General features: G+C 38.3%; 1 protein-coding gene across 8 annotated transcripts in view; it reads left to right on the forward strand.

Moving 5' to 3' along the window:
* The first annotated feature begins 4,030 nt into the window (after nucleotides 1–4,030).
* Nucleotides 4,031–13,115, forward strand: part of ncoa2 (nuclear receptor coactivator 2) — a 95,737-nt gene continuing 86,652 nt past the window's right edge. For all 8 annotated transcript variants that reach the window (XM_038287745.1, XM_038287743.1, XM_038287750.1 and 5 more), the window contains exon 1: nucleotides 4,031–4,219. The gene's annotated coding sequence lies outside the window, so the exon portion shown is untranslated. The remainder of the gene's footprint in view (nucleotides 4,220–13,115) is intronic.

The raw sequence follows: 13,115 nt of genomic DNA on the forward strand, positions 1-13,115 counted from the left end.
ATTAAAATCTTATCTAATTAAAATGTGATTAGGGTGTAAAAACAATGGTATGAAGAAGTGCAGAAAATGTCAGACTACATAGTTGTGCTAAAAAAATAAATAAGTAAATACACAACCAGAAGGTGTAAGTTGGAATGGACGGAAGTACACCTGAAAAGATTAAGACCAAACTCCAGGTTGATGTACAGTTGCGACTTGAACATGTTTATGTGAGACCAAAAGATCCACTGGAAAATCCTCCAAAGTTCCACCGTTTCAAAATTGTGTGTCAGAGAGGTTCCACTTTGCAAAAGACAACTAAAAGTGAAGCAGCATGGTTGGACAGTTATTATATGTTAACTTGCAATAAACTCCTTGGTTTGAATCTCAACTCCGGTGGTACTCCTGCTTCCCTTGGTCCAAAACCATGCAATTTGGTTTGATTGATCCATTTTAAATAGGCAAAAGAATATGCATGATTATGTGTTACTGATCTGTTTAGGTTGTCCTCAGACACTCTGCCAATGAGCATAAGTGTCAAAAACTCAGTGATGATGCATGGGTATAAACAATGAATAAAGCACAGGCAGCAGCGTGAAGAACTTACTGTGAATTGAGGGAGGCAATATTATCTCTTTTCAGTCTAAGGGGATTAGATACAAAATAAAAACCAACTCCTAGTACACTGTGAAGCATGATGGCGGAAACATCATGCTACAGGTATATCTCTCATATGGAGCAAAAATTAATTACACCATACAGCAACTTATGAATCGGACTGAAAATGCTTGAAGTCATGTTGACGTAGGCAAAGGAAAAACAGCCCTTATATGCATTTTTTTAACAATCTCACAGAGTCCACTAACATCAGTTTATAACAATACATTTAGATCTAGGTCATTCCCCAGATCTCAATGTAATAGAGTTGGCATATCATCAAAAATACTGCTGAGCAGACAAGATATGAAGAAGAACATTCAACCATTACCATAATCTTTGTCCTTGCAAAACTATGACTCTGTTGTGGCATCAACCATCTTCTATGGAGCTGTCTGTTGGAGCAGTGGCTTATCTATAACTGAGAGAAAGCGGCCGGATAAGCTGATCAGGAAGGCCAGCTCTGTGATTGGATGCCCTCTGGACTCAGTGCAGGAAGTGGAAAACAAAAGGATCCTAACTAAATTAACATTGTAGCACCCCATGCATGAAGCTGTTGCAGAACTTGAGAGCTCCTTCAGTGACAGACGGCTGCACCCTAAATGCACCAGTGAGCGTTATCACAGATCCTTCCTCCCAGCAGCTGGAAGACTATAACCACCACTGTTCCCAATAACCTCAATAAGTTACTACAGTCAGGCTGGTTTTGTACAGTTTATATCTTAGTCAGTTAAAAAAACATGCTGCTGTCATTTTGCACGTCTCTGATGTTGCCGCTATTTGCAAATAAGATTACTGTAAAAATGTCCACAGCTATATATTGGTTATTTATTCTCCAGCTGGACGGCTTCTATATTGTTAAAACACTTTACAGTACAGTATTTTATTGTTTATCTTTTAACTCTTCACTATTATGTTATTCTTTTCCTTTTTGCTAAGGTCCATATTTGTTTGACCATATTGTTTCTAATTTTTTCTGCTGTAAACACCAGAATTTCCCACTGTGGGACAATAAAGGGATTTTCTATTCTATTCTATCTGTGGGCAGACTGGTATCTATCTCCAGTGTTCATTGGGCAGGAGTTGGGTACACCCTGGACAGGGAACAAAGACACCCACAAAACAATAAAAAACTCAAATTTGCATATATACCGAAGGACAACTTTATAGAGACACATTAACCTAACAGTAACATTATTGGAACATGTTTGGAAGCTGGAGTGCCTCACATCCACAGGGAGAACATACCAGCCCAATGAAGCCAGATTTTAAAACCAGAACCTATTTAGCGCCAAACAACATAGAGTCAATTTCAATAATAAACATTTCTGTTTCATAAGATCAAACTTGTCACTCCAGGCAGCTAAAATGTTCATGTACAGTATGGTTCTGTCCCGCATCATCTACTGTCTTACAACCTGGTCACATGGAAATAAAACAACACTAAAACCTTTGGAATATTTTTACAGACAGACAATAAATATTTTGGATAAAAAAACAAAACAAAATATCACCATTGTGCCATTATATTAAAATATAAGCTTTTAAGCTGGGAAAATGTCATCAGGTATGCAAAACTCTGTTTTTCAAAATAATCCATGGTCTGTCATCTCCTCCACTCAGTCAGTTTGTAAAAATCAGGAACACGCCGACAGTAGCACGAGGGTCGGCTATAGGAGACTGCTGTTGCTCTGCGTAAAAGTGCTTTTAGTCAAAGAGCCTTTGCAGTCACAGCAGCTCAGGAATGGAACTTCAGAGAACTTACAACATACCATCCATCCATTATCTGACACACATTATCCTGATTGGGGTCTCAAGGGTTGCTGGTGCCCATCTCCAGCTGTCTACGGTGCTAGAGGCGGGGTACACCCTGGACAGGTCGCCAGTCCATCGCAGGGTAACACAGAGACAAACAGGACAAGCAACCATTCATGCACACACTCAAACCTAAGGAGAATTCAGAGAAGCCAATTAACCAATTAAGAGTCATGTTTTTGGACTGTGGGAGGAAGCCGGAGTACCCGGAGAGAACCCACACAAGCTCCAAACACGAAAAATCGAACGAGCCAGGAATCAAACCCAGAACCTTCTTGCTACAAGGCAGGCACTGGAGCCCTACTTACAACATACACTCTTTTCAAAAAACATCTAACAAACTGGCTCATAACACATCATTCTATTTTATGAACCTAAAAGCTGTAGTCTAGCGAAGACTTATTCTGTATTTTTAAATCAGTTTTGAATAGTTATAGTATAGCTGTTTTTATTTTCTTTTTATATTTGTTTTTTTCCTTAAAAAATGCTTAAAATGCTTACTGTTGTGTTTTTTTAGGCAGACAATTTTAAGATCTGTCCAGGGACAACAGATGAAAAATAGCCTTTTGGCTAATTCTGGTGCATTTGCAGGAATGCTTTTTTAATGTACACTGTCCCTGTCAAATAAATAAATAAATAAATTAAATTAAATCAGCTGCTTCACTGTGCAGCTCTTGTGTTATTTTCTTTATATGATCACTGTTATCTTTTTATTTGCCAGGTCTTGTTTATTCATTAATTAACCTGTATTATTTTAAGGCGTATCATCATCAGAGCCATCATTTTAGCTAAAAAATTAATAATATGCCTTATGAGCTGCTTTGTGACCCTTCTCAACTCCCACCAAAACATCTTCAATCTCTAAAATGAGGACACGACCTCAGCGCCGGTTGATACAATCAGCCAACATGCCTCTAGGGGGCGCTGTTGGATAGAAATTGATCGAAAAGTCGCCTGCTGTTTCTGAACTATGGACGTTTGACCAAGACAGTAAATCAAGATAAACCAAATAAGTCCACGTTTATTGTAAAGATTTATGATTTTAGGAGGAGGATGTTTTGTTTGACGTTTATTTGAAGTGCCAGCTAAAATATTAAGATAATGTATTAGGTTATCAAAAAGCATAAAAAATGGAACATTTAAGTGATATAACTTTTAAAAGCCCCAAAATTAATGTTAAAAACCGTTTTTGTTTGATGTAATGGCGTAATGTGTGGCGTCCATGGTCTTAAATTTACATTTATTTTGTTTTTGCTTCTGTGAATTAGTTGTAATAATATATAAACAATGAACATTATTATTCTAAAACCACAGTTAATGGTGGTGGTGATGGGAGGGGGGTACCTAGTATCCTTTTAATCACAACTTCCGTTTAAAAACAATTGTTAAAAAAATAATCACACCGTAGTGAAACTTGCAGCGGTTGGCAGATTAACTGTCGTCATAATGATGCTGATTAATCATACGGCAAGTACCGTAATCCTAACAGGTAAAGCGCCTCGGTAAAGCTCAGGAGCCCCCACCCCCGGCGGTAACTGAGTCGATTTGCGCTCGGAGCCCCGTGATGTGGTTTGGTGTGTGTGGGGGAGGATAGCAGCAGCAGCAGCAGCTACCAGCCAGATAAACACTCAGCATTGGTTTGCAGAGAGCAGGGGGAACATGGCGGCACAGTTAGCCAGCAGAAATGTTGTTTCACTACCGCGAAGGTCAGAGCTGGCTGGGATAAACGGGATTTAAACAGCGTGGACTCGGCGGAAAGTTTCAAAGCGTAAGTAGCCATACGCCTCTTTGTTTCTGTTTGACAACAAACTGTCTGTTTTCGCTGTGAAATCCGCCACACTGCGCGGAGAGGTCTCCAATCTCGGTTCGTGCGTCTGTCTTGACAGAGGCTCCCTGGCTTTGGCGTTAGCTTGTTAGCATTAGCTTCTTGGCTAGGATCCCCCCCTCCGCTGCTTGTGGCAGTTGTGTTTTCTGCAGCAAACAAAAAATAAAATAGAGCTTGCAAAGAAATGACCGCATTGCTCCCGTGCTGTTTTTATTTAATTTGGACTTGCTCGAGCGGATATTGTCAAAGTTGAAATTCAACGTGCACAACACCTTCAGTTTTTATTGTTATTTTTGTGCTGAGTTAGCGAGTGACCCGCTCCTACAACACCGGGACGAAGTTAGCCAGTTTAGCAGAGGGGGGGCAGAAGTTAGCATGCTAACGGTTTTAGCTGCTCGCTGTTCAGGCAGAATATCAGCCAGTGAAGCTCAACGCCATGTGTTGAAACGCTCCTTTTTGTTGTTGTTTTTTCTTTCTTTAAAACCCGTATTTGCTACTTGCCACGTCAGATAAAGTTGTCGAAATTATTCACAGTGCTTTGAGGACTCTCTCCCTTTGCTAAACGTGTGTGTATTTTTCTTTTGGGAAGCGTCACGATGCATCGTGTTCACAATTGCTGAAATATTATTTTCGGCGTGATTTTTTTTGAAATATGGTCATCTGCAACTTTATTTTTTTCCTGAATTTTACTAATGTTCACAAGCAAACGTGCGAGGCCTTCAGTAAAACAGCTGTATTTCTGCTGAGATTACACCACACGCAAGCCTATTTACTGATAAGGAGACTATTGAAAGCTCTCTCTTTAGGTATGCAATAGTAAAAGAAGTTTGAATGCAAATGCATGCTTCATGTTTCAGAGTGTTGTCAAAAAAAACGTGTATTGCAGGGGCAGAGCCAGATGGGGGGCCAGAGGTGGCCATGTCCACCCTTACCCCCAGATTCCACATACTCAGTCAGCATTCCCCTGACATAGGTCGTGCGGAGCGCTTGTCTTTCATGTAAATCAATGAGAGCTGTTCCACATCCACCGCTACTCCTCCGCACGTCTCCGTCCACGTACGTCTTCTCCGTCCTTCACCAACAAAATACGGAGCCGAGCTATTTTTTGCTCTGCTCCGGTCCGGCCAGGTCAAGACCCGCTATTGCAGTCGCACCAAACAGGAAAAAGAACATTGACAAATTCCTGTTCGTCAAATTGAAATATAGTAGCAACAAATCGGTAACTAGAAATTATAGCGTAATTATTATATATTCCAAAAAAACTAACATCGTTTATTTAAATGATACGATGCAAACTATTGGTTATTCACAGAGGGACTTAAAGTTTAATCAAATCCATTCAAAAGACACTTCTCATTACAGGAATGGATGAAGAGATGCTGAGTTTGGGAGTAGAGAACAAACAAAGTTCATTCAAAAAAGGAAGTTTTGAATGATCATAGTTATCCCCATTACAAAAATCTACAAAAAATATATATACATATATTTGGGCAGGAACTGAACATATGCTGAAGGCTGATGGGGATTTTTTTTAATATGTCATATTAAATTAAGCGCTCACAGGGTTCATACAGGAATGAGTGACTCTAATTTAATGCTATTAGAAATTATTTTAATGCCATCAACAAGAACCATGTACACAAGTTATTAGTGTACATGAAATATTAAGGAGCTGTAAGCACAGTTCCATGACTCTTTTATGTATGTAAAAACACACACACTCACATACATATACATATATATATATATATATTCTCTAGCTTTTTCTCCGCCTCAAGCTTTTTTTCCGAACATACGGCTTTATGATCAGTTCCACGCAAATTAATAGCGATATAATATATCTGACGAAATTGTTTTTATAAAAAATTTTTATTAAAGAATTTTAAATGCCACGATAAACTTATTTAATTACTTTTAGTGCCAATTAAGGCCTTGATTTAAAAAAAAATGTATGAATTGTTATTATTTTTAATGATCCGCGGAAACCCTGGTTCATCTCGCGCATGCTCTCTACGATCTCCAAGGAACTCAGAGCAGAGCGGACGGGAGCCACAGCGGAGGCTCTAGGCTTTACTTTGCTCAGGCGGTCTGGAGCGCAGCGGAGCGGAGCGCTGACGGAGTATGTGGGATTTCGGGGTTAGCCAATCATTGGCCACCCCTACCATTTATTTCCCTTTAACACAGATGGTGGCAATAGTAATACTCTCGCGTGGAATGTTCAAAACATTTAAATTTTTCATATATTAACAACAAAAAGACTGTGGTTCATTATGCACATTAATATACTAACATTAAAGATGATAAATACAGAATTCAAGCAGAAATAGATTTTGTGTTTATGGGGTAAAGAGAAAAGTCATCGAGGAGTCTTCAGTGAAATCATAGATAAATACCTATTTTAATAAAAACATATTAAATAATCAATTTATGTAGATATTTGTAATTGTAAATATCAAATTTATGCTGAATTATTACTGATAAAAGTAGGTAAGTAATGACAATGGAAGAGATGTTCGTCCAAAAAACAAACCTGAAACAATTTTATCCATTATACCTTTTATCTAGAAAGCAGGGATGTTTGAATATATTCGTCTATTTGTAAGCAAAGGCTTTGGGAAAATATAGTTGGTCTTTATTTAGAAAATATGGATGTTTTACTGTTTAATTTTCCTGTTGGAACAGTGAAGATTGACCCTGAGGTTTTAGTGCCTGTCTAATTTCGGCCACCCCTCAGTGTACATTGGTTACTGACTGGCCACCCTTATAAAATTTTCTGGCTATGCCTCTGTTGGAGAGTGCAGCTGTATTCATCTCAGATTACAATCCACACAGCAGGTCGACTCTGTTTACTAGTTAGGTGACCCGTAAAGGGAATTTGTTTATTTAGATGTATTTGAGGAAAAGTAACTGGATATATATGACTTTTTTCGAATTATTTTCTAAAAGAAAAGGGCTATTTAAAAAAAAAAAAAAATTATACATTAAACATAATTTGGCCTGACTGCAAAACTAAAGGAAAAAAGATCTGCACAGAAATTCCAAATCTATTTTCATGGACACTTTAATAAAATTGTTCGATCTTGACATGTATACACATGCACCAAGCATTTGTTTGGTTTAAATCATGTAAGCGTGCTCATCCTCCACTTTAGCTACTCTTTCTTCTAATTCCTCACATTTAGTTTCTCTCAGTTCTTCAGTGATGTCTGTTGATGTAGTTTTTTTTCCTCTATTATGGACCTTCATCACATCTTTGTATCCATACTTGTGTTTTTAGTGGTCAATTTAGTTAAGGACTCAGCAGTAACTTATGCTAACACACCTTCCCTATGGGGGTAGTCGGCAGGATGGCGTGTTCAACTGCACGATTAGTGCCACCTACTCCACCAAGAACCAGGAGCAAGTGGATGAAGGTTAGGAGTGGAGAGGAAAAAGTCATGCTCAGGTTACGCACATGAGCAGTGGAGATTATTTTAAGATCCAGCTGGATGGATCTTTAAATATGATGGATATATTAAAATGATATTTAATTATTAAAATGATGGATCAAATAAAAAAACACCCCTCTGTTCAGGAATGATATTTCTTACCAGTTGGACCAAATTGAATAGGGGTGTAAATGATAATCGTTTTGTATCGATGCATCGATCCAACAGCCGCAATCCGATGCATCGTCACGTCCGCAAGAGTATCGAATCATGTTTTTTTTTTTTTTTCCTCTGGTCTCTTTTTATCCATTTGCTACTGGAACAACTTTGCTACTTTGTTATTTGCTGTTGTTTATCAAATAAAATGCATAACGATATTACAGCTTTCATTGAGTTATTTCAAATTTGAAACATTGTCCACCCTGTAAGGTTAAAATATTAACCAATTAATCGAATCGTATTGTGGTGTATTCTTGAGTATAGAAAATAATCGAATCGTTAGGTTAGAAAATTGATACTGAATCGAATCGCCATGATGGGTGTGATTTACTCGTCAGTCTGACATGTTTTGATGAAACATTTTGGATCTGATCAGGCCTTCAATACGATTGTGTCCATGTAAACATAGCTTGTGATATCATCTCACTAATACAAATCTGATAGTTCACTATACTTGGTAATTTTTTGAGGACTTAATTTGCATTAAAAATGCTGTTGCTAGATTTTTTTTTTCTTTTTAATAGATGCACAATGTTCTGGGCTTTTTAACTTGAAACCACAATTTAGTAGAAAGGATGCTTTCCTAAAATGTAAGCCAATAATTCAGCAGGGGGGCTGCTGAGAGGTTCTATTTGTGTGCTGCCTTGTTGTGCCTGTGTCTCTTAATGGAGAGCCCTCCTTGTAAAGGGGCTCTTCTGCTTGACTGACACAGAACTATATGGGCAGACAGCTTGTGTCATTGCGATGAGTGTCGGCACTTCTCCGGAGGAACGCCTCCTGTGGAACCAGTTGAGCAGTCTCTGTTGCATCACTTGGCCCACCTGATTGTGCGCTGTAGTTGTCACTTCGCCGATACAAGGCTTTGCCTGACATAATGTCCTGCTGCAGCTGCTTTGCCGCTGTGAAAATTGGATGTGATGGATTTCAGTCACATCTGTCAGAAGTCATAACTAAGGACAAGTTTCTCAAAGTTTAAGAGAGACACAGTTGGCATGACGTTTATGTTTCTCATGTGGAGCACCTTGGCTTCCGTCAGAGCTTAAAAACTGGTTCTCTGGTAAAGCAGATGGTGTGTTTTGACATTGGTTGGAAAATAAAGTCACTCTCTGTTGGAAACTACTACCATCTAAGTTTTAGTTGGGATTTAAAAGAAGGATCAATGTTGGTCGATAACTCAACTGATTTTATATAATGTGGACCGATGGATAAAATACATGGTAACCTTTTATATCCCAAGGTCACTGCTTTCCACTTGACTCTTAATTTTGATTTTCTCATATGAACAACCCAAAAGTTGTCCAATGGATTTTAGCACCTTGCCACATCAACATGAATAGCATTACATATTATTCTGCTGGATGGTGTGGACAGCTGTGAACATGAATTAACATTAGTCTTCTAGAATGGTTTATAAGGTTGGAACAAACAGCTGGAGGGATCTTTCACTACTTTGTGCTCATTATTCTTCTCATGAACATCTCGTGAGATTTTAAAAGGTTTAAGTCTTTTGTATTTCAGAGTTTATAAAGCCGTGCATGCTCACAGGCTCACTGCATCACAGACTTTTCACCAACACTATAGTGGGGATGATGTTTTTGCCCATGTTTTACCACACACCATACCGGAGTGTTTGGAGGAAACCTTAATCTTAACGTTGTCACAGAAGCATGGCGTCAAGTTAGATCATAACAACTGATTTTATTATGTTTCTTATGGTAAGGCAGATTTTTTTTTTCCTCCTCCTAACATTTTAAACCAGTAATCAGTTGGCATATAATGGCTGTTTTACAGATATGGCAGCTAGGGCTAGGTCATTAATTAGATTTCCAATTTAAACGCAATTTTGAAGTTACAGAACAGTTTTGTTCATGTTACATTACAAAACACTAAGGCTACGTTCACACTGCAGCCTGAAAGTGACCCACGTGCCACCTGGATCTGATCTTTTCATGGCTGTCTGAACAACACAGATCCATTTTTTTCCCCAATGCTACCCAGGTCACTTGGCTATGTGGTCCTGAATCTGATACGAGTCTGATCTTTTCAAATGCGACCTGTGTCTAAACGGCCAGGTCGCATTCATCCGACATGAACGCCATTAATACCTGACAAAGGTCACTATTCTAGGTCTTGCTATGAAGAAGCGACAAGAACAAACAACAGCCATGGCGGATGATGATGCAGAGAGCAGTATTTACTTAATCATCTTGGAAAATGTTGTGTTTTTATGGTTGGGAAAGATCGCTGGATGCGCTCCGGCACTACAATCCATGTTTACTTCCATAAACACAGAACACGCTGACCTATGATGTCATTGCGCCCTCTACTGCGCATGTGGGACACTTGGGTTGTAGGACTGCAGTTCACACAGGTGATCGCATACAAGTTGCATATATTTGGAAATGTGAACGACACATTCTAGCTAGCACACAGATCTATGCTTGCAAGTAGAAGCAAACACTTGTCAAAAAAAGGTAACAGTAACTGCAACAATGTACGGAGCCCCTCTTATGACATGGTCAAAAAAAATGTGTAATTGTGGCCACGAAGTAGTATTTCGTGCGCACGAAGTAGTATTTCGCGGCCACGCTATAAGTATAACGTGGCCGCGAAATACTACTTCGTGTGCACGAAATACTACTTCGTGGCCACGCAATAAGTTTAACGTGCGCACGAAATACTATTTCGTGGCCACGCAATAAGTTTAACGTGCGCACGAAATACTTATTAATAATATCAATAAATCCGCCCCTGTTTTCAGGCTTATGTTAACTGTAATTACTTATCTTGGACAGGCTGCTATGTAAACGGGCCTTTAGTCCTTCGTTTAGCTATGCTGCGGTTGTTTACACTACGCCGTTTCCACCTAAAATAGCGTCTTAGCAACAAATGTCACGTGACTGGCGGAGACCGACTGGGTAAGCAAATCGAGCGCTCCTTAGACCTTAGAGAAGGCGCGCTCGATTTGCTTACCCAGTTGTCCAGGAATGATATTAATATTATTAAGTATTTCGTGCGCACGATAAACTTATTGCGTGGCCACGAAGTAGTATTTCGTGCGCACGTTATACTTATTGCGTGGCCACGAAATACTACTTTGTGCGCACGAAATACTACTTCGTGGCCACAGTAAAAAAATTTTTTTGACCATGTCATCAGAGGGGCTCCGTAACAATGGACTTTGGAAAAGTATGCATCCTAAGTAATGGGGCAAAACTGGAATCCCTGGAGTGGAGCGTCTATGTGGTTATGGGTAGAGCAAAGAAAAGTCAAAATCGTTCAGCCCTACTGGAAGCTTTAAAAAAGCACTCTTTGGTTTCTGTTCTCCAAGAATGAGCTATGGAGGGTTGTTTTACTGTATACTGCGGATTAATCATGATTATTCGATCATTGAAATAATCGTCAACTAATTTGATGATTTAACTAATCTAATCGATTAATTTAATCATCAAATTAGTTGACGATTATTTCAATCATTAACTGAAGTATAAAAACTCTAAAACATGCCGTTAACTGACAGAGCAACCCACTTAGAGCGGTAATTATATAAAAAATGTAAAAAATGTATACAAACATTTTGCACTAAATTTTTTTTTTTCGTCTGTTAGTTAGCTCTATCTAGAACTCATGTGGAAAAGTTTTTGTTTCACCTGGTTTAATTTCATAAAAGAATCTTCAAGGACCCTTCGGCTATCCGTTTATTGTTAAATTAATATAAAAAATTATTGACAGATTAATTGATTTGAAAAATAATATTTAGTCGCACATGTATTATCGTCCTGACACCTGTTATATGAAAGTGTAAATTTCTTTCGGGATGTTTGGATTCCTTTGTAGCCTAAAAAATACTAACTGGCATTAGTTTGTGAAGAATCATGGGCTGCTAATCTGCTCTCTTGTCATTTCCCCCAATTGTGGATATTTTTTATCACTAATCATCTAAATTTATTGATTTAACAGATCAGAATAATCAGATAACAGAATTAAAACAAATTCAATCTCAGTAAGGCTCTTTGCTTTCAAATTGTTCTCTTAATCTTACAGCTACAGATCTTGGAGCAAACTTATGACATTTGCGACACCTCCCAGCTACTTGGAAACAATCCAGTCATGTCCACATTCTTTCAAGCATACCTGAATGTCCGAGCTCATTTATATTTCAAAGTGCAGACAAAAATAATATAGTAAAATATTGTTAATGTCAAAGGGAAAAAAAAAGAATATCCTTTTTCACTGACAAATGTCAGCAGAATGATGATGGAACCCATCCAAACGCTTATGCAAATATTTGGATGTTAACACAAGGGGAACTGGTTGGAAGTTTTCTCACACTAACTTGCCACACTGTAATGGGTGTTTCCTCAAGCAGGTCTCTGGCTGAGCAAGTTGTGAACCAGTTATGGTAGCAGGACTGTGACATGAAAAAAGCCTTATTTGCAGTGCATAATATGTATAATCATGTTTTAAGGGCAGCGATTTTCATTGTATTGGCTTATAATCTTTTTTTTTACCATCTAAAATTAAGGGCAAATGCACTTATTTAAATACCTTTTTGTTTTGTTTTTCTCAGTTTTTGCAGTGATATTCTCTGTGATATTCCCAGCTAATCATTTGACCCTTGATCCGTTTCAGACTCTTTGGTCTCATTTACCCCTTAATGTTACACTGCTTAATCAGTAAGTAATTAGTAACCAGTTTTCTATATGACATTTCAATGTTGACACCCAATGTTTCTTATTTACTGTGCAAAGTACAATTTGTTGTTCATATAACAGACAGTTTAAGTCTGTAAATAAGCCATGCTAAAAAAGGGAAACCCTTTTAATGTGAGCAGCACCTCTGTATCATTTATACAGCTTTTTATTTTCAAGTACTGTTTGGTTAGACCACCCAAAAGCTTTTGCAAAGATTTTATTTCAAACTATAGCGTAGTTTTTCACCAGCATAGCCTTAATGTTGCAGGGTCTTTTAGTAGTTGTACTCACTGTCCTGTACATCATCTCTTCATGTTTATATCATCAAGGTTTAACTGTAGTGAAGCTACTAGGACATTATTTAGTTCGTTGTCAGAGATTCTTCTTAAACTCTGAGCTCTATCTACACTTTTTCTCAAATTGCACGGCCCCTAAAAGTCACTTTAAGTTAATGCTACATGGGTGTTTTGCTGAAAGGGACGATTGAAATGCGGCAGT

The sequence above is a fragment of the Cyprinodon tularosa genome, unplaced genomic scaffold, assembly GCF_016077235.1.
Source record: "Cyprinodon tularosa strain WSP-4 unplaced genomic scaffold, ASM1607723v1 ctg245, whole genome shotgun sequence".
Classification (NCBI taxonomy): Eukaryota; Metazoa; Chordata; class Actinopteri; order Cyprinodontiformes; family Cyprinodontidae; genus Cyprinodon; species Cyprinodon tularosa.